The sequence below is a fragment of the Peromyscus californicus genome, unplaced genomic scaffold, assembly GCF_007827085.1.
Source record: "Peromyscus californicus insignis strain IS unplaced genomic scaffold, ASM782708v3 Scaffold_6__1_contigs__length_162567912, whole genome shotgun sequence".
NCBI classification, from domain to species: Eukaryota; Metazoa; Chordata; class Mammalia; order Rodentia; family Cricetidae; genus Peromyscus; species Peromyscus californicus.
The window spans coordinates 105,196,116-105,221,004 of NW_026294584.1; the positions used below are offsets into that span (position 1 = coordinate 105,196,116).

General features: G+C 40.0%; 1 pseudogene; it reads left to right on the top strand.

Annotated features, from left to right (window-relative positions):
- The first annotated feature begins 8,710 nt into the window (after window positions 1-8,710).
- On the top strand, window positions 8,711-9,716 carry LOC128099340 (vomeronasal type-1 receptor 48-like; annotated as a pseudogene).
- Window positions 9,717-24,889: the final 15,173 nt, after the last annotated feature.

Sequence of the window (24,889 nt, forward strand, 5' to 3'; positions counted from 1 at the left end):
GTATTTACTCTAATTTTGCCAAATGCAAATGGATTAGATAGTGTTACTGTAATTCTTACTTAATAGATGTTTATGTTGTATATAATCTTACTATGTTAAAGTTAAAACTTTCCATTTAAATTAGACAAAAAGGGGGAAATCCTGTGGGATAATCCTATTGTACAATGTAAAGATTTATCACTCAAATTGGTTTAATAAAATTCTGGTTGGCTGGTAGCTGGGCAGGAAATTAGGCAGGAAAGCCAAACTAAGAATGATGGGAAAATGGAGGGTGGATTCAGAGAGTTGCCAGCCAGATGTAGAGGAAGCAAGATGAGAATGTAGTACTGAGAAAAGGAGCAAAGCCATGAGAGGCTAAACACTGATAAGAAGGATGGGTTAATTTATTTATTTTTTTTTATTTTTTTTATTTTTATTTTGCAATACAATTCAGTTCTACATATCAGCCACAGATTCCCTTGTTCTCCCCGCTCCAGCCCCCCTCACCTTCCCCCCAGCCCACCCCCCATTCCCACCTCCTCCAGGGCAAAGCCTCCCCTATGGACTGAGATCAACCTGGTAGACTCAGTCCAGGTAGGTCCAGTCACCTCCTCCCAGGCCGAGCCAAGTGATCCTGCATAGGCCCCAGGTTTCAAACAGCCAACTCATGCAATGAGCACAGGACCCGGTCCCACTGCCTGGATGCCTCCCAAACAGATCAAGCCAATCAACTGTCTCACCCATTCAGAGGGCCTGATCCAGTTGGTGACCCCTCAGCTATTGGTACATAGTTCATGTGTTTCCATTTGTTTGGCTATTTGTCCCTGTGCTTTATCCAACCTTGGTCTCAACAATTCTCGCTCATATAAACCCTCCTCATGCTCGCTAAATGGACTCCCAGAGCTCCACTCGGGGCCTAGCCATGGATCTCTGCATCCAGATCCCTCAGTAGTTGGATGGGGTTTCTAGCACGACAATTAGGGTGTTTGGCCATCCCATCACCAGAGTAGGTCAGTTCGGGCTGTCTCTCGACTATTGCCAGCAGTCTGTTGTGGGGTATCTTTGTGGATTTCTGTGGGCCTCTCTAGCACTTTGTTTCTTCCTATTCTCATGTGGTCTTCATTTACCATGGTCTCCTATTCCTTGTTCTCCCTCTCTGTTCTTTATCCAGCTGGGATCTCCTGCTCCCCCAAGCTCTTTTTCCCTCAACCCTCGCCCTTCATTACCAACACTCATGTCCAGGCTGTTCATGTAGATCTCTTCCATTTCTCCATCATTGGGTGATCCCCGCGTCTTTCTTGGGGTCCTGTTTCCCAGGTAGACTCCCTGGTGATGTGAGTAGCAGTCCAGTCATCCTTGTTCCACATCTAGTATCCTCCTATGAGTGAGTACATACCATGTTTGTCTTTCTGAGTCTGGGTTACCTAACTCAGGATGATTTTTTCTAGATCCATCCATTTGCCTGCAAACCTCATGATGTCATTGTTTTTCTCTGCTGAGTAGTATTCCATTGTGTATATGTACCACATTTTGTTTATCCATTCTTCAGTTGAAGGGCATCTAGGTTGTTTCCATGTTCTGGCTATTACAAACAATGCTGATATTTACATAGCTGAACAAGTGTTCTTGTGGTGTGGTTGAGCATTCCTTGGGTATATGCATGCCCAAGAGTCGTATAGCTGGATCTTGGGGGAGATGGATTCCCAATTTTCTAAGAAAGCACCATATTGATTTCCAAAGTGGTTGTACAAGCTTGCATTCCCACCAGCAGTGGAGTAGAGTTCCCCTAGCTCCACATCCTCTCCAGCATAAGGTGTCTTCAGTGTTTTTGATCTTAGCCATTCTGACAGGCATAAGGTGGTATCTCAGAGTTGTTTTGATTTGCATTTCCCTGATGATTAGGGATGTTGAGCAATTCCTTCAATGTCTTTCAGCCATTTGAGTTTCCTCTGTTGAGAATTCTCTGTTTAGTTCTATAGCCCATTTCTTAATTGGACTGTTGGGCATTTTGATGTCTAATTTCTTGAGTTCCTTATATATTCTGGATATCAGTCCTCTGTCAGATGTGGGGTTGGTGAAGATCTTTTCCCATTCTGTAGGCTGTGGCTTTGCCTTGTTGACTGAATCCTTTGCTCTACAAAAGCTTCTCAGTTTCAAGAGGTCCCATTGATTGATTGTTTCTCTCAGTGTCTGTGCTACTGGTGTTATATTTAGGAAGTGATCTCCTATGCCAATGCATTCAATACTACTTCCTACTTTCTCTTCTAGCAGGTTCAGAGTAGCTGGATTTATGTTGAGGTCCTTGATCCACTTGGACTTAAGTTTTGTGCACGGTGATAGATATGGATCTATTTGCAGCCTTCTACATGTTGATATCCAGTTATGCCAGCACCATTTGTTGAAGATGCTTTCTTTTTTCCATTGTGCACTTTTGGCTTCTTTGTCAAAAATTATATGTTCATAGGTGTGCGGATTAATGTCAGGGTCTTCAATTAGATTCCATTGGTCCACATGTCAGTTTTTATGCCAGTACCAAGCTGTTTTTATTACTGTAGCTCTATAGTAGAGCTTGAAGTCAGGGATCGTGATGCCTCCAGAGGTTGTATTATTGTACAGGATTCTTTTGGCTATCCTGGGTTTTTTGTTTTTCCATATGAAGTTGAGTATTATTCTTTCCAGGTCTGTGAAGAATTGTGTTGGTATTTTGATGGGGATTGCATTGAATCTGTAGATTGCTTTTGGTAAGATTGCCATTTTTACTATGTTAGTCCTGCCTATCCATGAGCATGGGAGATCTTTCCATTTTCTGACATCATCAGTTTCTTTTTTCAGGGACTTAAAGTTATTGTCATATAGGTCCTTCATTTGCTTGGTTAGTGTTACCCCAAGGTATTTTATGTCATTTGTGGCTATTGTAAAGGGTGATATATCTCTGATTTCCTTCTCAGCTTCTTTGTCCATTGTATATAGGAGGGCTACTGATTTTTTTGAGTTGATCTTGTATCCTGCTATGTTGCTGAAGGTGTTTATAAGCTGTATCAGTTCCTTGGTTGAATCTTTGGGGTCGCTCAAGTATACTATCATGTCATCTGCAAATAGGGAAAGCTTGACTTCTTCCTTTCCAATTTGTATCCCCTTAATCTCCTTATGTTGTCTTATTGCTCTGGCTAGAACTTCAAGTACTATATTGAATAAGTATGGGGAGAGCGGACAGCCTTGCCTCATTCTTGATTTTAGTGGAACTGCTTTGAGTTTCTCTCCATTTAATTTGATATTGGCTGTTGGCTTGCTGTAAATTGCCTTTATTATGTTTAGGTATGTTCCCTGTATTCCTGATCGCTCCAAGACCTTTATCATGAAGGGGTGTTGGATTTTGTCAAATGCCTTTTCTGCATCTAGTGAGATGGCCATGTGGTTTTTTTGAGTTTGTTTATATGGTGTATTACATTGACAGACTTTCGTATGTTGAACCACCCTTGCATCCCTGGAATGAAGCCTACTTGATCATGGTGGATAATTGTTTTGATGTGTTCTTGGAGTCTGTTTGCCAGTGTTTTATTGAGTATTTTTGCATCAATGTTCATGAGGGAGATCGGTCTGTAGTTCTCTTTCTTTGTTGTATCCTTGTTTGGTTTAGGAATCAGGGTAATTGTAGCCTCATAGAAGGAGTTTGGTAATGTTCCTTCTGTTTCTATTGTGTGGAACAATTTAGAGAGTATTGGTATTAAGTCTTCTTTGAAGATCTGGTAGAATTCTGCGCTGAAACCATCTGGTCCTGGGCTTTTTTTGCTTGGGAGACTTCTAATGACTGTTTCTATTTCGTTAGGGGTTATTGGACTATTTAAATAGTTTATCTGGTCTTCATTTAACTTAGGTATGTGGTACCTATCCAGAAAGTTATCCATTTCTTTTAGGTTTTCTAGTTTTGTGGAGTAGAGGTTTTTGAAGTATGACCTGATGATTCTCTGGATTTCCTCAATGTCTGTTGTTATGTCCCCCTTTTCATTTCTGATTTTGTTGATTTGGATGCTCTCTCTCTGTCTTTTGGTTAGTTTGGATAAGGGCTTGTCTATCTTGTTGATTTTCTCAAAGAACCAACTCTTTGTTTCATTAATTTTTTGCATTGTTCTCTTTGTTTCTATTTTATTGATTTCAGCTCTCACTTTGATAATTTCCTGGCGTCTATTTTTCCTGGGAGACTGTGCTTCTTCTTGTTCTAGAGCTTTCAGGTATGCTGTTAAGTCTCTAGTGTGAGATTTCTCCAACTTATTTATGTGGGCATTTAGTGTTATGAATTTCCCTCTTAGTACTGCTTTCATAGTGTCCCATAGGTTTGGATATGTGGTGTCTTCATTTTCGTTGATCTCTAGGAAGTCTTTAATTTCCTTCTTTATTTCTTCCTTAACCCATTGGTGATTCAGTTGAGTATTATTCAGTTTCCATGAGATTGTAGGTTTTCTGTAGTTTTTGTTTTTGTTGAAATCCAACTTTAGACCATGGTGGTCTGATAGAACACAGGAGGTTATTCCAATTGTTTTGCATCTGTTGAGATTTGCTTTGTGGCCAAGTATGTGGTCGATTTTAGAGAAGGTTCCATGGGGTGCTGAGAAGAAGGTATATTCTTTTTTGTTAGGATGGAATGTTCTGTAGATATCGGTTAAGTCCATTTGAGTCATGACATCAGTTAAGTCCTTTATTTCTCTGTTAAGTTTCAATTTGGTAGATCTGTCCAGTGTTGAAAGTGGGGTGATGAGGTCTCCCACTATTAATGTGTGGGGTTTTATATGTGATTTAAGCTTTAGTAATGTTTCTTTTACATATGTGGGTGCCTTTGTGTTTGGGGCATAAATGTTCAGAATTGAGACTTCATCTTGGTGGATCTTTCCTGTGATGAGTTTGTAATGCCCTTCTTGATCTCTTTTGATTGATTTTAGTTTGAAGTCTATTTTGCTGGATATCAGGATGGCTACACCCGCTTATTTCTTAAGACAGTTTGATTGGAAAGTCTTTTCCCAGCCTTTTATTTTTAGGTAGTGTCTATCTTTGAATTTGAGATGTGATTCTTGTATGCAGCAGAAAGATGGGTCCTGCTTTCATATCCATTCTGTAAGCCTATGTCTTTTTATAGGTGAATTAAGTCCATTGATATTGAGGGATATTAATGACCAGTGATTGTTCATTCCTGTTATTTTTTGTTGGTGATGTGTGTGTACTTCTCTTCATTGGGGTTTACTGCTGTGGCTTTATCTATTGCCTGTGTTTTCGAGGGTGTATCTGACTTCCTTAGGTTGGAATTTTCCTTCTAGTGCTTTCTGTAGGGCTGGGTTTGTGGATAAGTATTGTTTAAATCTGGCTTTGTCATGGAATGTCTTGGGCTGGAGAGATGGCTCAGCCATTAAAGGCTAGGCTCACAACCAAAAATATAAGGATGGGTTAATTTAAGTGTAAGAGCTGGTAAGTAATAAGGCTGAGCATTTATAAGTAATATTAAGCCTCTGAGTCAATTATTGGGATAGCAGCTCTTGGGTATTTGGGACTTGCTGGCAGGACAGAAACCTCCGATTACATTCCCCAAATGCCCTGGAGGATGAACTACAAGCTGCATGGTTAAATGAACCCTCTCCTCCCAAACTAACTTCTTGTCATGGTATTTTCACACAGCAGTAGACAGAAATCCTAATAAAGATAGAAATAGGTACTAGGTCCTTAGGTGTTACTTTGATAGACATGACCATGTGTTTTTTGGAAGATTGTGGAAGGACTTTGAAACTTTGGGCTGGAAAATCATTAGAATACTGGTATCTTAGTGGGTTATTTGTATGATCTTAAAATATAATGCTGAGAGAGTACAGATGACAGGGGCTTGACTTATGAAGTTCCAGAGAGAAGTTTGAGAGTTCCTATGAGGGTCATTCATATTTTGAATTAAAAACCACTAAAGTGAAACCGTTGCCTTGCTTGAACATTTAAATCACTGATAAACATTTTTCTCTGGTTCAGCACACAGACACTGTGGTCCAGGTATTGTTGCGGCTGCATCTAACATTGGTAGTCAAAGTTGGTAGTGTTAAGAGTCTCTTAGGTGGTATTGGTTTTGAAGGAATCACGGAGTGGAGTGGTGGATTGGCACCATGTGGCAGGGTTAGCGTCTCATCAGAGAACAAGGAGAGGCTACTGATGAATGTTCAGTCCAGTTGGAGATGCCAGTATCATGGGACAACTACCAAGGACAACAGCTGCTGTGGAGTGAAGCCAGTTTGAGCAGAGAAGACAGCTGTGTGTGCTATGATGGCTTTCCAAGCACTTCAGAGGAGCCAGAAGACTGTGACTGAATCCCAGAAGTCTGACACTGAGACTCACAAGGTTGGACTTTGGTGAACTTGATTTTCACTGTGCCCTGGTTCTTCCCTTTTAGGATACAAAAACATTTAAATAATTTTTTTTTTAAATTTATTTTAATATATTTTGCAATACAATTCAGTTCTACATATCGGTCACGGATTCCCTTGTTCTCCCCCCTCCCGTCCCCCTCACCTTCCCCCCAACGCCCCCCCCCATTCCCATCTCCTCCAGGGCAAAGCCTTCCCCACAGACTGAGGTCAACCTGGTAGACTCAGTCCAGGTAGGTCTAGTCCCCTCCTCCCAGGCCAAGCCAAACAATCCTGCATAGGCCCCAGGTTTCAAACAGCCAACTCATGCAATGAGCACAAGATTAAATAATTTTTTTTTATTTTACAGGAGTACATAGTTAAAAGAATTCAGATGTTTAAAGGGATCTAGGTATTTTACAGAGACTTTGGAATTCTAGATTTACAATGGCTATTTTAGAGAGACTTTGGTATTTTAAAGACTTGACTACTTTGGAAAGGCTTTGAATGTCAGAAGAGACTTTGGATGTTTTAAGGAATGTTTATGGAATTTTAAAGAATGTAGAACTTCAAAATTTTGGGATCTGTTTTATAATATGATGTTGATATTAGAATGACATCTTGGGACCAACAAGAGGAGAAAAGTTATACTGTAACAGTGGTGTGTTTGTGTGTCAAGTCGACACAAGCTAGAGCCATTTGGGAAGAGGGGAAGTCAACCCAGATTGGCTCACCAGATTGGCCTGTGGGCAAGCTTTGTGGTGCGTTTTCTTGGTTGATGATCAATGTGTGAGGGCCCAACTCGCTGTAGGTGCATCCCCTGGATTAATAGTCCTGGGTGCTTGAAAACACAGACTTAGAAAGTCATGAGGCACAAGCCAGTAAAGAGCACTCTTCCATGGCCTGCACATCAGATCCTGCCTCCCAGTACTTGCCTTAGCTCCTCCCTCATCTTTCCTGGACAATGGACTATCAGCTATAACATGAAATAAAGGCTTTCTTCCCTAGTTGGTTTTGGTTATGGTATTTTAATTAGTCATTGTCTAAACAAATAAATGGCAACAATTCAAAAACATATACACCACATTTCTTAATATAAACTTGGAGTTGGCATATCTGGAATCTGGAAAAGTATCTCAGCTCAATGAAGGTTAGAGAGAACCTTAGAATCCTCTGGAGCCCATCATTAAAGACTGAGCTGGACCATTTTCTTTAACTAATTTTATAAAATGGGAAAGGATAGCCAGGAGTCTGCTATAACTGTAGTTCCATTTACCCCCTGACTTCACATGCTGAGGAAGGACGTGGAATGTGCTCCTGCTGACATTTGCCCCCTGACTTCACATGCTGAGGAAGGACGTGGAATGTGCTCCTGCTGACATATGCCCACTTTGCTCTTCTCATGGAGGAGGCTCTGGAATGAGATTAGAAGCAGGGAAGATGCAGTTACAGAGCAGAGCTCAGTGACTGAATTGTCCGTCAGAGTCTCTGGAAAGGACTCCACTCCAATGTGCTACTGTTGTGTAATTTATCATTTCTCTTCTGTTTCAGGCAGGGATGGAGCCGAACAGCCACAGTGAGCTACCTTAACTCTCCCTGAGCAAAAACATACGCTCTGCATGGGAAAATCAGCAGTAGAAACACTGACAGAAACCGTTATGTGCTGGAACACTGTCATGTTTTGTGTGTATAAAGCATGTTCTTGCACACCCACTGTCTCCCTGACACAGGCACATGACTGACTATCCATATGTTCCAGAGGAGGTGACTGGAACTCAGCCTTAGAGTGCAAAAGATCACACTCAAAAAAACAGCAGATAGTGGGTGGATTGTGAAATGTCTGGATTCATACTTCACAATTATCATCATTTGCCATAGAAATGTATTAAGAAATTTGGTTTCACAATAAATAAAGAGTAGAGATAGCTCTGAATAGATTAAGTGCATGCTTCATCCATGGGACCTCTTTCATTGTGAAGAGATAATTTCTTATTTTACACAATCATCCTCTTTCAAAATTCACCCTAAATAGTAAAACTCTATCTATAATGTACCTGGAAATCAAGAGGTTGTGAATGAAAACCCAGGAAGAAGCTGCTCCTGCTCCAGTAAAACCCAAACAGGTGAAATATGAAAAGACATCATTTCTGATGGAGGCAGTTTTTAGTGTTGAAGAAGCTCGCACATGGATGCAGCCACCCTGGGACACAGGATCCAGCCTTGGCTCTGAAGACTAAGACAAGTGCTAGCATGAGGATGGTCTGGGGAACATGAGGTGGAACTGAGTCTTCAGTGGAATAAGTGTGTGTGGACATCTGCGTGTTTCCCTGAGGCAGCAGAGCTGTCTGCAGTGGTTCCTGGGGTTGAGTCTGTGATGAGTCATTGATCTACTTTCCTCCTCAGCCACTGTTTGTTCCCACATAAGATGAATAAGAACCACCACCACCAAACTAATTCCTACTTAAGGAACACCTTTTTCTCTGAAATTGGCATTGGGATCTCAGCCAACAGCATCCTTCTTCTCTTCCACATCCTCAAGTTCACTTCTGGGCACAGGCCCAAACCCACTGACCTGCCCATTGGTCTATTGGCCCTAACCCACCTACTGATGCTATTGGTCATGGCATTCATAGCTAAAGACTTTTTTATATCTCGAAGTGGATGGAATGACATCACATGTAAATTCCTTGTCTACTTGCACAGAATTTTTAGAGGTCTCTCTCTTTGTACCACCAGCCTGTTGAGTGTCCTCCAGGCTATCATCCTCAGTCCCAGAAACTCCTGTTTGGCAAATTTCAAGCTTATATCTCCCTATCACATGTCATGTGCCCTTCTTTTCCTGAGTATCTTCTATATGTTCATTAGCGGTCACCTCTTAGTATCGATTATCGCCACACCCAATTTGACCTTGAATAACTATATGTATGTTACTCAATCCTGCTCTATTCTACCCATGAGTTACCTCATGCAAAGCACATTTTCCACACTGCTGGCCCTCAGGGAAGCCTTTCTTATTAGTCTTATGGTCCTCTCGACTTGCTACATGATGACCCTCCTGTGCAGGCACAAGAAGCAGTCCCAGAATCTTCACAGCACCAGCCTTTCTCCAAAAGCATCTCCAGAGCAAAGGGCCACCCGGACCATCCTGATGCTCATGAGCTTCTTTGTGGTGATGTCCATCCTGGACAGCATTATCTCCTGCTCAAGAACTATGTTCCTGAATGATCCTACATGTCACTGTATCCATCTCTTTGTGGTCCATATCTATGCCACAATCAGTCCTTTTGTACTTATGAGCACTGAAAAACATATAGGTAACTTGTTGAGGTCTGTGTGTGATAGGGTGATAAATGTTTGAACATTCATTGATGGAAAAGTTCCTTTAAGAAGATCCAATGTGCTGGCATTAGAACTGTCAATCATGGCATAGTGTCTCTATGCTTTGGTGTGCATGAAAATATGAAGTTGTGTTTTTTCTCTTAATATTATTTATTTTAACCCATGTGGTAGCAAACATGTAACAGAAAATTAAACCATATGTCATTTGAGATATGGTAAGATATATATCTTATATCATACATATATATATAATCCATATGACATTTAACTCATTGTAATACACATCAATTTATATATATAGATATATAACATTGAGTCTTTAAGGGAGTCCTGTGTGGTGTCTCACACATCATGGCCTAGGATAGCCCATACTTCTTTTATGTACGTGATCTCTTCTAACTCTTTTCAATATTTCAATTTCCTCTCTTATATCCATATTTACAAATTAAATAAGAAAGCATTTCTCATCAAAAATAGTTATGTAATCCAAAAGAAAAGGAATTACAAACATCACTTTCAAAACTGAACTATGTGCAAAGAACCACACAGTGACTTGTCCAGCAATGCTAACACTTATAGGATTTAAAATTCTCAGACATGGAAACAATTGTCTAAAATTATCAGAACATATGACAAAACACACCCTTGCATGGTGTGGGATACTGTTCAAGTGCAAGACCATTCCAGCACAGGCTGCTGTGATTTGGGGCCCTGAAAAACAAGAAATAGCCACACCATACTGGTCAGCTCCCTAGAGGTTCAAGACTCCACCCCACATCTCTTGTGAAACCCAATCTCCTCCCTCCTGTCTGCACTTTAAATGGCTTGTGGTAAATTCTGTTGCTTGGGCAAACATTTCTGCTTATGAGGCAGTATAGCAAATTCTATTATGGAAGCTTAATAAGCCAATCAAATATGTGTCACTGTAGATTGCTATGCAGGGGGAGACAGGAACACAAGGAGCATAAAAACTTTGTTTAAATTAACTTGGGTCTCAGTTTTGGACTGTTATCCAGTGGGAGTATTGTTTCCATAGAATAAATGCTTCCTGGCTTCAGCTTGGTTGTCTCAGTCCTTGGTTGTTTTCTGCAACAATGGAACACAGACAAACTATGATGTTGCTGTGCAAAGTAAGATAACACAGTGAGAGAAAAACAAGTATTATGTGGATTGCCAGAGAGAGGGTGGAACACAGTAGTGAGACTCAGAGAGACAAAACACAAGGAATGTTGTTTTGGAGGTTCAAAGAAAGGGTCCAAATAGAGATTTTTTTTTTTTTTTTGGTTTTTCGAGACAGGGTTTCTCTGTGTAGCTTTGCGCCTTTTCCTGGAACTCACTTGGTAGCCCAGGCTAGCCTCGAACTCACAGAGATCCACCTGGCTCTGCCTCCCAAGTGCTGGAATTAAAGGCGTGCGCCACCACAGCACCGCTGAGATTTATTTTTTTGTTGTTGTTGTTTTTTTTCTGGGTTTTTGTTTTTTCTTGATTGACAGAATTTCAATTAAGGGATAATCAAATGCAGGTATGTGCAATTATGGGACAGAATGATGTGTATGTGCTCACTAGCACTCATTGTGTGGCTAGAATATCCAAAGACATCTTCTTATGTTTTGTGTGCTTCCTCATAATAAAAGACATATTATCTTCATGCAGCTAACACAGCATTCTCTCTAGTAGCCGAGAGGTTCAGTGGATATAGGATTCACTGCAGAACAAGGTCCTGAGTACAGATATCCAGCATTCATATAACACCAGACAACAGGGCACTGGACATCTTCCATCCCAGAGTTCTTATGGCTGGAAAGGAGGGGATTCCCAGACTCTCCACTGCAGCTTGCCTGGCCCACACCATGGAGATGACAAGAGACCCAGCCTTAGACCAAGTGGAAAGTTTGACCAGCAAAACCAGTTGAACTCTGACTTCTATATACCATGCAACATAGATGTCTATACACACACACACACACACACACACACACACACACACACACACACATACACACATACACACACACACACACACACATAAAGTTAAAAAGTAAAAAAAATCTGAATACACCAGAATGTAATTGTTCAATAATAAAATCTTTTGACAAATGTGTCCCAAACATTCGTTTGAAGTCAGTTCTCTGCTGATCTGAATCTTGCTCTCAGACTCTCCTGGGAAAGCAAAGCCCTTGCTGGAGAACCTGCCAGTGCCATGTGCTGCTCAGCTCTGGCACTCAGCCCTATAGGTAGCTCCTGGATGAAGTTTCCTGTGAATGCAAAACTGCAATTGTGAAGCGCAGATCAGACATGAAAATCTTCTATATTAACCAACGCCATAAATCCATGGGTTTGTAGTATGCTTTCACTTTAAACATGAAATCAAATACCAATTTCTGTCACATGTGCGTTTCAAATAGATGTCTGTTGTTCGAATCTTAGATGATCTTTTAATAAAAATCCTGGTACCAGATACTGGGGTGAAACCTGGAAGATCAGAGAAACAGAGCAAGCCACAGCCAACCTCAAATCACCAGCTCCTCAACCAATCCTGTTTCCATGAATCCTCAGACTGAAAGCCTCTGAGTCCTCACCTGAAAGGGCCTCAACTGAACTGCTGTAGATCCTGTTTCCTCATGCCTTATATACCTTTCTCTGTCCTGCTGGCACTTCCTGGAATTAAAGGCGGGTTGGTTCCAAGTACTGGGATTAAAGGCTTGTGCCACCTCTGCCTGGCTCTGTTTCCAGTGTGGCCTTGAAGTCTGTTCAAGGATGGATGTGTGCCTCCTGAGTGATAGGACTAAGGGTGTGTGCCACCATGTCTGGCCTCTATGTCTAATCTAGTGGCTAGCTCTGTGCTCTGATCCTCACGCAAGCTTTATTAGGGTACTCAATATATCACCACATTTCCCCTTTTGTGTCTAAAATAATAAAAGTTTTTAACTAATATAAGAAAAACTATATATAGTAAGTACAATAACTATATAAAATATAAGCAATCCAAAGTTACATTAACAGTGTCCAGTCCATAAACATTTGACAAATTCCAAGAAAATACTCCATTGTCTATCCTATTTTTGCGAGTCTAAAGTGTTGTACCTAATTCATGTTTTATCCTTACTTGCATTACCAACCAAAAACATCTTCTCATGTCTTTCAATCTTATACCCTTTATAACTCTTCAGTGAGTTACAAGGAAAACTATATCTAATCTTTAATTCCCTCAGAGACCTGGGAATGAAATAATATTACCTAAGTAAGCAGGAAGTGCAATAAAATGACTTAAAAATTGTGAGAAATGAAAGAAACAACTGGCTGCCTAGACAGTCACACAGGATTCCTCTGCAATGTTGGGGCATCCATCTTTGGCCTACAGGCTTAGCATATCTGACAGACTCATTTGTGAAGCAGGATTTTCTAAAAAGCCTTCTTACCTTGTCTTCAGAAGGTTCAGCAATCCTTTCTTTTGTGTCCTGCTTGTTTATTTGGACAACATCGTGTCAGCAGACGAGGCAAGGGAAGTTTCTTGCCCACTGGGAAATTTACCAGAATGAAAGTATACTCCATATAGAGTTTCTTTGATGCCCATCCTCTCCCCTGAAGTAGATTGGTTCTGCCAGGAGCAGATATGTCTCATAGTCATAAAGAAGAACCTATGTTATTAAAACATCTTCAATGCCATATTCTGTAGATCTCTGAAGTGTTTGAAGATGACCTGTTTATCTAAAATATATTTCTGTTTGACCTTGAAAACAAACCTAATATAACTACACTTTTGATTGTAATAGGTGACTAAATACTAACTTGCATTTCTTTATATCCTAATTAGTTGGTAATAATAACTTTCAAGGATTAGCAATTTTCATTACATTGGTAAATGAGCTGTATAGGTACAATACATTGAACAAGATTGGAAATATGTGTACAGTATTTTCTAACAAAACTAATCTCAAATTTGTATCAATATACAAAACTTGTATACAATATACAAAAATCCAATCCAATGTAAAATATTAAAACTAGTAGTTGCTTTCTCAAAGCAGATTCAATAATCTACCTTATCTTTTCATATCCATATTCTCTCTTTTTTCTTTTCAGTGTAGATTCAATAATCTACCCTTTATCCATCATTTCTATATCTTTTTTCAAAGTAGATTCAATAATCTACCTCTTACCTATATCCTCTTTTTTCTCTTTCTTTTTCTTTTTAACAGAAACCCTGAATCTAATCTCCTTTTTTAGCTTTTTTTCCTGACAATTATCAGCTAACAACTTGTAACCAACCATCCTAAACAATAACAATCATCCATAACACCCTGAATGACTAAAAACCACACACTCCACCTCTTGGGAATGTGGGCATCATGTTCTTAAAATTACTTCTTCTGTCTATGGGTGACAGTACCTTTAGAGGATCCTGAAAATAAAAATTTTAGGTTAATTGTCAGGTCCCGGGAGAGGTAGCTGTATCATTTGCTGTCCAGTCTCTGCATAATAGGAAAACGCAAAGCTAGTCTCAAGTACTTATTTGAGTATTCTGTGAGGCTGGATCATCTCAACTAGCCATCTCAAAATTGTCCTGAGCAGTTTGTAGTCCAAAACTGATCTTTGGGTGATGTTTGTCAGCTTAATGGCATTATCATAGTCTGTGTGGAATTGTCATTGTGGGATGCCATCATCATTTTGGAGACTACAGAGATCAAATTAGGTCAGATTATTCCTTCTCTTGGTAATTTTTTCCATGTAGTTCTCACTTTTTCTTTGGATGCTTATTTGTTAAAAGGTCTTTAAATTCTTAAAGATGGTTGTTTTTATTTTCCTGAAAGACAAAAGCAAAACCCTTCCCCAACCCTAACTTTTGGGAGGTTTCCTTTTGGCAAGTTATATCTGATCAAATGACAAGCATTTGTTAGTTGTATAAGTTAATTTAAATTGTATGGTCACGATGGTTGATAAGCTATCACTTCTTCTAATTAAGAGGTCTTTCTTGCTCAAATTGAACCATTATCAATATTGCCATTATCCATAGCTTTTCTTCTCCTTTGGAAGCAAAATCAAAAGCTCTTCCACAATGTAAAACATATCCTGGTTTCCATTCTGGGGTCAGCACATCTTTAAAGTATATAGGCTAATTTAACCCTGTAATTTTTTTCGATTATCCAATGTCTCTCCACAGCTGTTGTTCCTTTCTCATTAGCATTGAAAAAATTCAAAGTTAATAAAGCATTATGTAATCTACTTGGGGGGGTTGTTCCCCTTTCTGTTTATTTAGCATAAACTTTAGAGTTTGATTTGATCTTTCTATGATTGGTTGGTTTGTAGGATGATGTGGTATACCTGTAATATCCTTTATATTATAATGAGCAAAAAACTGTTTTATTGGACCAGAGACATATGATGGATGATTATCAGTCTTAATTTGCACAGGTATACCCATGATGGCCATAACTTCTAACAAATATGTGATTACAGAATCAGCCTTTTCAGAACTCAGAGAAGTTGTCCATTGAAATCCTGAATAGGTATCAATGATGTGGTGTACACATTTAAATTTTTCAAATTCTACAAAATGAAACATATCCATCTGCCATATTTCATTCTTGTAAGTACCCTTTGGGTTATATCCTGCTGGTAGTGGAGTTTGGTTGTATAAAGAACAAGTAGGACATCTCCTTATAAAATCTTGGCTTGTTGCCAGGTTATGGAAAAATCATTTTTTAAACCCTTACTGTTGACATGATGTTTCTTATGCAATTCTGAGGCCTCTAGCACACTTCCTATCAATAGTTGGTCAATCTCATCATTATCTTGTGCTAGAGAACCTGGCAGTCCCATGTGGTATCACATGTGAGTTATATATAATTGATGACTCCTATTCCTGATTATTTCTTGTAACTGAATAAATAATGAAGTGAATTTTGACTCATTACAGATAAATTTAGCAGTTTCAATGTGTAAGACCACTCTTTAGGCATACTGAGAGTCAGTAACTATGTTGAGCGTTTCCAAAAATCCATTAATATCATCAGAACGGCATATAATTCCAATTTTTGGACAGAATTATAAGGAACTTGAACCACTTTACTTGGATTTTCTGATTTGTAACCTGCCTTTCCTTTTTGGTTTGCATCTGCATAAAATGTAGGGGCTCCAGATATCGGTGTTTCCCATACAATGAGGACAGGATCCAGATAGCTCTATTTGTAAGTTTAATTCTATTGCTTTTGGGATATTCGTTATTAATCTCTCCCAAAAAATTACTGCAAACTCTTTGACAAAGTTCACTTTTTGCCCATAATTTGTCAATTTCATCATTCATTAAAGGTACTACAATTTCTGCTGGGTCTATTCCTGCTAATTGACAAAGTCTCAATTTTCCTTTTAAAATCAACTCAGAGATCTTTTCCACATAAGCTTTTAATTTTTACTCTGTTTATTTGGTAGAAATATCCATTCCAATAAGATATCTTCCCTCTGCATTAAAATTCCTGTAAGAGAATGCTTAGAGATTAAAATAACCAAAATGCAATCAAGCTTTGAGTCCAAACAATCCACATGTGCATCCTGTATTTTCTTTTCCACCAAAGCCAGTTCTCTTCCAGCTTCAGCTGATGATACTCTTGGACTATTTAAGTCCTTGTCACCCTCTAAGATTTTGAACATATTACTCAGGTCATCATTTTTTACCCCAATAGTGGTCCATAGATTAGAAATGTCTCCTAATAATCTTTGAAAGTCATTAAGAGTCCGTAATCAACCTCTCCTAATTTGCACTTTTGGGGTATAATTTTTTGTAGACCTATTTTATATCCTAAATAATTAATAGAATCTCCTCTTTGTATCTTCTCAGGAGCAATTTGTAATCACAAACAAGACAGAATTTTTTTTTATTTCTTCAAACATTCTTTCTAAGTATCTACATTTGAATCAGCTAATAAAATGTTATCCATGTAATAGTAAACCATAGATTGAGGAACTTGTTTATATATTACTTTCAATGGCTGTCATAAAAATATTGGCATGGGATTGGGCTATTTAACATTCCCTGTGGGATAAACTTCCATTGATATCCCTTGCCAGCTGAGAATTATTTTAAGTAGGCACTGTGAGGGCAAATTTTTCTCTGTCTTTTTCTTGTAAGAGTATTGAGAAGAAACAATTTTTAAATCAATAACTATAAGAGGCCATCCTTTAGGTAACACAGTAAGCAAAGGAATTCCAGATTATGAGAGGACCCATTAGCTCAATTACCTTGTTAAAGCTCTTAGATCTGTTACCATTATTTACTTACCAGATTTCTTTTTAATAACAAATACAGTAAAATTCCAAGGGCTTGTTGATTCTTCAACTGAGCATTTAACTGCTCTTGTACCAGCTGTTCTAAGGGCCGTAGTTTCTCTTTTGTTAAAGGCCATTGATGAACCCATACAGGCTTGTCTGTTAACCATTTTAAAGGTAGGGCTTTGGTGACTTTGAAAGATCAGCAGTTGTTGTACCCTGTTCTTGTAAAATCTGGATGGTTGGTGACTGTTCTTTATAATACCCTCTGATATTTTTCTCAGAAACAAATGTTAGTTTATGGTTTGTTTCTGAGATTGGAGGACTGTTAATCTGGGTATTCCATAGTTGTAATAAATCACAGCTCCATAGATTCATAACTATATTAACCACATATGGCTTTAATTTTCCTCTCTGTCCTTCTGGCCCTATACATTCAGCCCATCTTGTGTTCTGTTTCACTTGAGACAATGTTCCAATCCCTATAAGATAAACATTTAACTCCTGAAGAGGCCAGTTTGGATGCCAATATTCTGGTACAATTATTGTTATGTCCACACCTCTGTCTACTATACCTTCAATGAATACATCATTTATTCATATTTTTAATTTTGGTCTTTGTTAATTTATACAAGTTTACCAAAAAAAGTTGCTTTATGGTTTCTCCTGAATTTTTTGTTCTCTCATCTGTAGCTGTTTTATCACCCTAAGCAGTATGATACTTTACAATAGGCATTAGGTTCATTAACTGCTCTGGGAAGGAGTTTCTTCCATAATGACAGGAAAGGAATGAACTGAATTTGTCATGGGGCCAACTGAGAGGCCCCTCAGGAAGTTTCCCAATGGCAAAGGCAAAGGATTACCTTGTCTGTCCCTTGTTTATCTAAATTATTAGTCCAGTGTTTGCCTTTGCCATACCTTCTGCATAATCCAGGAGAGGAACATTCTGTTGCCATTGTTCCTTGAAAAAACAATGTTTCTAGGAACGCCCTGCTTATGCCCCTTTCTAGGTTGACCTTGTTTACCACAACTGAAACATCTGACATTACTATTTTTTTCTTCAAACCTCTGGAATTCACCTCTCCTATCCAAGTAACATCATGGTCATGAGATTCAATATTCATTATCTCTCGGATCCATTCCTCCGAGGGTGCTATTCTTGCCTTTAACAGTCTGATTACCCTGTTTGATTGTGCATTAGCATTTTCAAAAACCAGAGATTAAATTATTATCTTTCTAGCTTCTGAATTTGGTATTATTCTATTTACTGTTGAAGACAGCCTTTGTAAGAAAACAGTGAAGGTTTATTTGGGCACTGTATAAATTTTGTAAATGACTCTATTTTCTTTCCTCCTTCTTCAATTCTGTCCCAAGCATTCAAGGTTGCCATTTGGAATAAAGCTAGGGTGTGGTCATCATATAGAGATTGCATTTTTTATTAGCCTAATCTCCCTCTCTAAGAAGTCCATCTTGGGAGACTTCCATGACTCTAGCCCTACTTTGTTGTTCATTGGTCTTAGACTCATCCTTCCACCAGGTCCTCCATTGCAGTTAGGGACCAGCTTCTAAGATAGCAGTAATCAAATCTCTCCAGTCTTGAGGCATAATTCTATTAAAAACTGACCATGAGTTTAACATCTGCTTCACAAACAGGGAATATATACCATATGACACCATAGCTTCTTTGAATCTCCTCAAGTCCAACATTTGCATAAAAGTCCAGTCACCTCTTACATAGCCTTGTGCTGTGGGATGTTCTGTATGGCAAATGTATTGCTGATTAATCAATAAATAAAACACTGATTGACCATTGGCTAAGCAGTAAGTGTAGGCGGGACAAGGAGGAGAATAAAGCTGGGAAGTGGAAGGCTGAGTCAGAGAGACACTGCCAGCCGCCACAATGAGAAACAGCATGTGAAGATGCTGGTAAGCCACGAGCCATGTGGCAAGGTATAGATTTATAGAAATGGATTAATTTAGGCTGTAAGAACAGTTAGCAAGAGGCCTGCCACGGCCATACAGTTTATAACCAATACAAGTCTCTGTGTTTACTAGGTCAGGTCTCACTGGCTGTGGGACTAGAAGGTGAGAGAGATTTGTCCTGACTGTGGGCCAGGCAGGAAAACTCTAGCTACAGCCTTGGGCATTTGACAGTTCCTGTAAGGTTACTGGATAGATTAAGGTTGGCTCTTTAAAAACCTTAGGCTGTTTTCTCTGTAACAGTATAATACAATGCTGAGATTGGTTCACCTAAAAATTGTTTTGTCTGTGTCTGAATATCTCTATGATCTGCTTTAACAAGTTTTTCCAATCTTTTGTCTTGGCATTTATATTAACCAACTTTTTTAATGATAAAACAAAAATATTTATAATTGACATTACATCTATCCCATCAACATTAATTATCCTCTCATTTAATTACTCCATTTTCAAAATGTCAATCATACTATCAAACAGAGACCATACATTCTCCATTGTAAAAATGATTCCAATTTTTAAATGTGGGAAAAAACTTTTTTTAACTAATTCCTCCCTTTAAGAAATCTTAATTGGCCAGGCAGTGGTGGCACACACCTTTAATCCCAGCACTCAAGAGGTAGAGCCAGGCAGATCTCTGTGAGTTCAAGGCCAGCCTGGTCTACCCAGTGAGATCCACGACAGACACGAAAACTACATAGAGAAACCCTGTCTCAGGGGGGAAAAAAAGAAAAGAAAAGAAAGAAATCTTAATTGACTCATCAAAGCTGCTGATAATCATGATTCAGATGACAGTGTGGCAGCAGCCTGAGGAGGGGGCCAAAGGAAGGCCAGAACGCACCAGGAATGGAAAGAAGCCAAAAAGCCAGCTTTCTGCACAGGGAAATATGGGAAAGCAGCTAATTCTGGGGTGTTTGGACCTTCAGCCTGGGGAGCTTGCTGCAGAGAGGCTGCAACAGAAACTTAGTTGGTTAAGGACTCTGACACAATAAGGGTGGAGACTCTGGCTGCTTGTAGCTCCGGCTTGAGCTAGGGACTGCAAGGCCACAGGCAAGCAGCTTTTTTGTGACTTCATGCCCCACAAGTTGGATACCACATGTTGTTCGAATCTTAAATGGTGTTATAATAAAAAACCTAGTATCAGATATAGGGGTGAAAGCTGAATGATCAGAGAAGCAGAGCAAGCCACAGCCAACCTCACCTCACCTGCTCCTCAGCCAATCCTGTTTCCATGAATCCTCAGACTGAAAGCGTCTGAGTCCTCACCTGAAAGGGCCTCAACTGAACTGCTGAAGTTCTGCTTCTTCACACCTTATATACCTTACTCTGCCCTGCCAACACTTCCTGGGATTAAAAGCGTGTGTGATTCCCAGTACTGTGATAAAATGTATCTGCCAACACTGCCTGGCTCTGTTAGCAGTGTGGCCTTGAACTCACAGAGATCCAGATGAATCTGTGCATCCCGAGTGATAGGATTAAGGGTGTGTGCCACCACTGTCTGGCCTCTATGTCTAATCTAGTGGCTGGGTCTGTCCTCTGATCCTCAAGCAAGCTTTATTAGGGTACAAAATATATCTCCACAGGTGTCAGTACTGTGAGTCACTGAATGTTTTAAAAGATCAAGTCACAGAAATGTGGCACTGCTAAACTCACATTCTACACCTGGATAAGCCACTGTTTATACTTGTATATCACCAGTTTTTAGGATTTTTACTTGAGGAAATAACTCAAACAATGGGTGATGAGAGACACAAGCTGGTGGAAGATTAGGTTACCATGTACTTTCTATATGTTTAATGAGTCTTGTTGCCTGACAACAGGTCACATGTCAACACAATAAAATGGGATTTGACCACTAAAGTACTAAAATGTCAAGAGTGATGCTGGGGGCAGGGGAATGAAGAGAACCCAAAGCCCAATTGGCCTCAGCCTAGTTAGCATTGGTCTCAACATTCATGCCTCCTCAGATCTGCAAAGGGTATTGGGAAATGTAGTTTTTATGCTCGGTCAAAAGCCAGAGAGCAGCTCTGTCATCTCAGAACTGATATTTCTCACCACAGCTTTGTCTGCAATGATAACAGCCTCATATTCTCTCACACAGATATCTTTTACACTGTCTACTATGGACCAGGCACACAGATTCCTGCAGGGGGTCCTCTGGTGAGGATACACAAAGTCAGATCTCCCAAGGATTACTTAGGGAGCACTCTGGGTACAAAGAACCTACTATCTACAATTTCCTTAATCCCACAACAACCAGGGAGTAATCCCTGTCCTACTCATCTCACAGATGAGAGGGACCTGACATGCTGCAGATCTGTTCACGGTTCCATCATTAGGTAACAGAAGAGACATTATATCCATGCTGACTGACTCCACAGCTCTGGCCATTAACAAGTCCTAATGGCTACACTCTAGGACTTCTCTGAAAGCTTCTACGAAACCCAACATCTGTGAATGACATATTGTTCTCCACAGAATCTTATTTAATCCAGAGGTGGTAGAGTCCAGACATTAGTATACTGTGCCATCCACCTTGTTTTATCCTCGGTGTTAATTAGAATGGAGTGCTTTTCCTGTATTTACATCAGGGAGCGAGTTGAGAGATGGCTCACTGGGTAAAATGATTATTATACATCTTGTGGTTCAGAGGACAGATCTTCAACATACAAGGAAATTCAGGTATGTGTGCACTGTACATGTGATTTAAAAGGTCTTATTAAATAAGAAACACAGAGCCAAATGCAGAGTTAAAACCCAGAGATCAGAGAGCAATAGCCAAGATCTAAGACCACCTTCTTACCACTCACTGCTGTCCTTCCCCTGATAAAGAGACCACTTCCTGTGTGTCTGTATTTTTATTGCCTTTCTGTTCTGCCTTCTCATTGGCTCTAAACCCAACCTCATGACTTCTTTGTCACTGCCTGTCTATACAGACCTCCAGGTCTCTATGGTTGGTACTCAGATTAAAGGTGTGTGTCACCATGCTAGCTGTGTCCTTGAACACACAGAGACTTTGCCTGCCATGTGATCGGGATTAAGGGCATGTATTACCACTACCAGAATTCTGCTAAATGGCTTGCTATTACCTCTGACTACCAGGCAACTTTATTTATTAACATACAAATGAAATTACATTTCAGCACAAATAAAGTATCATCATAGTGCACATGCTTGTAATACAAGCACTAAGAGGGGAACTCACTGCCCCACTAATCTAATGGAAACAATGATCTAGTTTCCCCATGCTGGTCTTGACCCCATTGGTTGATCATAGAATCCCTCCTCCCTCTCTTCCACTGGACTCCAGGAGCTCCACCCAGTGCTTAGCTGTGGATCTCTGCACCTGTTTCCATCAGTTACTGGATGAAGGTCCTATGATGATAACTTGGTAGTCATCTGTCTCATTACAGGGGAAGGCCAGTTCAGGGATCCTCTCCATTATTGCTTGGAGTCTTACCTGGGGTCATCCTTGTGGGTTTCTAGGAATTTCCCTAGCACCAGGATTCTCCCTAACTCCATAATGGCTCTCTCTATCAAGGCATCTCTTTCCTTGACTTCCTCTCTGTCTCTCCCCCAACCTGACCATCCCATTCCCTTTTGTTCTCTTGCCACCTCCCTTTATCTCCTCCCATTCCTCCCCCAGGCTCCCAATATACTCTGGAGATCTTATGTATTTTCTCTTCTGGGGGAATCCATGCATGTCTCTCTCAGGGTCCTCCTTATTACCTAGCTTCTCTGTGTTTGTGGATTCTAGCCAGATTATCCTTTGCTTTAAGTCTAATATCCACTTATGAGTGAGGAAATACTGTGTTTGTCTTTCTGTGTCTTTGTTACCTCACTCAGGGTGGCTTTTTCTAGTTCCATCCATTTGCCTGCAAATTTCATGCTGTCATCCTTTTTTGTACAGCTGAGTCATACTCCATTGTGTAAATGTACCACATTTTCTTTATCCATTCTTCAGTTGAGGGGCATCTAGGTTGTTTCCAGGTTCTGGCTATTACAAATAATGCTGCTATGAACATAGTTGAGCAAATGCTCTTGTGGTATGAGTGTGTATCCTTTGGGTATATGCCCAAGAGTGTTATTGCTAGATCATGAGGTAGATTCATTCCAGGTTTCTGAAAAATTGCCATACTGATTTCCAAAGTGGTTGTCCAAGTTTGCACTCTGACCAGCAATGGAGGAGTGTTACCCTTACTCCACATCCTCTCCAGCATAGGCTGTCATCAGTGTTTCTGATATTAGTTATTCTAACAGATGTAAGATGGAAGCTCAGAGTCCTTTTGATTTGCATTTCCCCCGGTGGCTAAGGATGTTGAGCATCTCCTTTAGTGTTTCTTAGCCAGTTGATAGTCTTCTGATGAGAATTCTTTGTTTGGATCTACACCCCATTTTTTAATTGGATCATTTGGTTTGTTGATATCTAGATTCTTGAGTTATTTATATATTTTGGGAATCCTTCCAGTGAACCTGGTAGAAGAGAAAGTAGGGAATAATCTCAAACCCATTGGCACAGGAGGCAACTTCCTGAACAGAACACCAATAGCATATCCACTAAAATTGACAATTAATAAATGGGATCTCATGAAACTGAAAACTTCTGTAAGGCAGAAGATACCATGAATAGGACAAATGGCAGCCTACAGAATGGGAAAAGATCTTCACCAAACCAACTTCTGGCAGAGGGGTTTAAATCCAAAATTTAATCACATCTTGAATGCTCAAACAGATTTTAGAAATCAGGGAACAAAGAATCAACACCACCTGGAAACCAGGTGTTCCATGGGAGGACTGACCCTGGAACTGGCTGTCAGTCTACACTGTTGGAAGAGGACCCTCAAAGCCATGGGAAGTCATGTGAGGCCCAGGAGTCCCACAGCCCAGAAAGGAAACACTGTGAATGAAATTGGTCTGAATCAAGTCTAAGGAGTAAAGTGAGCAAAGTTAGGGTTGTCTATTTGGTGCAAACTTTCTGCTCCCTGGAAAGACTGACCCAGGGAGAGGCTGATGTCATGAACTATAGAGGGAGAACCCCCCTATGACAGGGAACTCATAGGAGCCCCAGAAGCCCACATCGAAGAAGAGAGGCATTACGGTGATGGAATTGTTCCAAATTAAGTCTAAGCAGTAAAGTGAGAAAAGTTAGGGTTGTCCAATGGTGCAAATTTTCTGACTCTTCTCTAAAGTGTGGCAAGGGATTTCAGATAAAGTTTGCACTCAGCCCTCCCCAGATGTTGTCATTCAGGGCAGAGTAAGCTCTGTGGCAGACAGGTATGGTGCTCCACTGGGATGCCACATTTCCATGCTCCCCATTGGGAACCTGTCACTTTTAACAGACACTAAAATTACATGCCACAGAGATGCATTAAGAAAACCCTGTACCTGCCTGTGCAGATCTCCTCAGGCAGAGTCCTCCTCTGCTCCTTCCATCTGGGTAAGTGCTCTGCACCCAAGTGCAGAATCAACAGGTGGTCAGGTCCCAGGTAGGCTGAGGGAGGAGGAGCAGTGGGTCTCAGGGAGGTTTTCAGCATGTGCAGAGGAGATGCTGAGCTCTGACAGCCCATCGGCACAGGAACTGTGTTCTGCACAATGGAGAACGAGGATGTTTTCTTCTTAGAGTATTCATTTCCTTAGTTTGGAGTGTCTCCAAACTAAGATTAATTTAGGATCCAAATTTATCCCTATGAAGTAAATAACTCACAGTGAATAGTTGGATAAGTTATCAAGTTACAAACATTTTACTGACTTACCTATTCCTAAGAAAAGCTATCATAGAATTGAAAGGGGTAATACTCACTTTAATTAAATGTCCTCAGCTGTGCAATTTTCACTTTGGCACACACAGCAGTACCATTTTGGTGTAAGTTTTTCTGAGTTTGAGTTTTCAAAGCTTAAAAAAAATCTCTGTAAAGAATGGAGCCTGAGGATTCTAAACAATATTACACAGAGGATTCTAAACA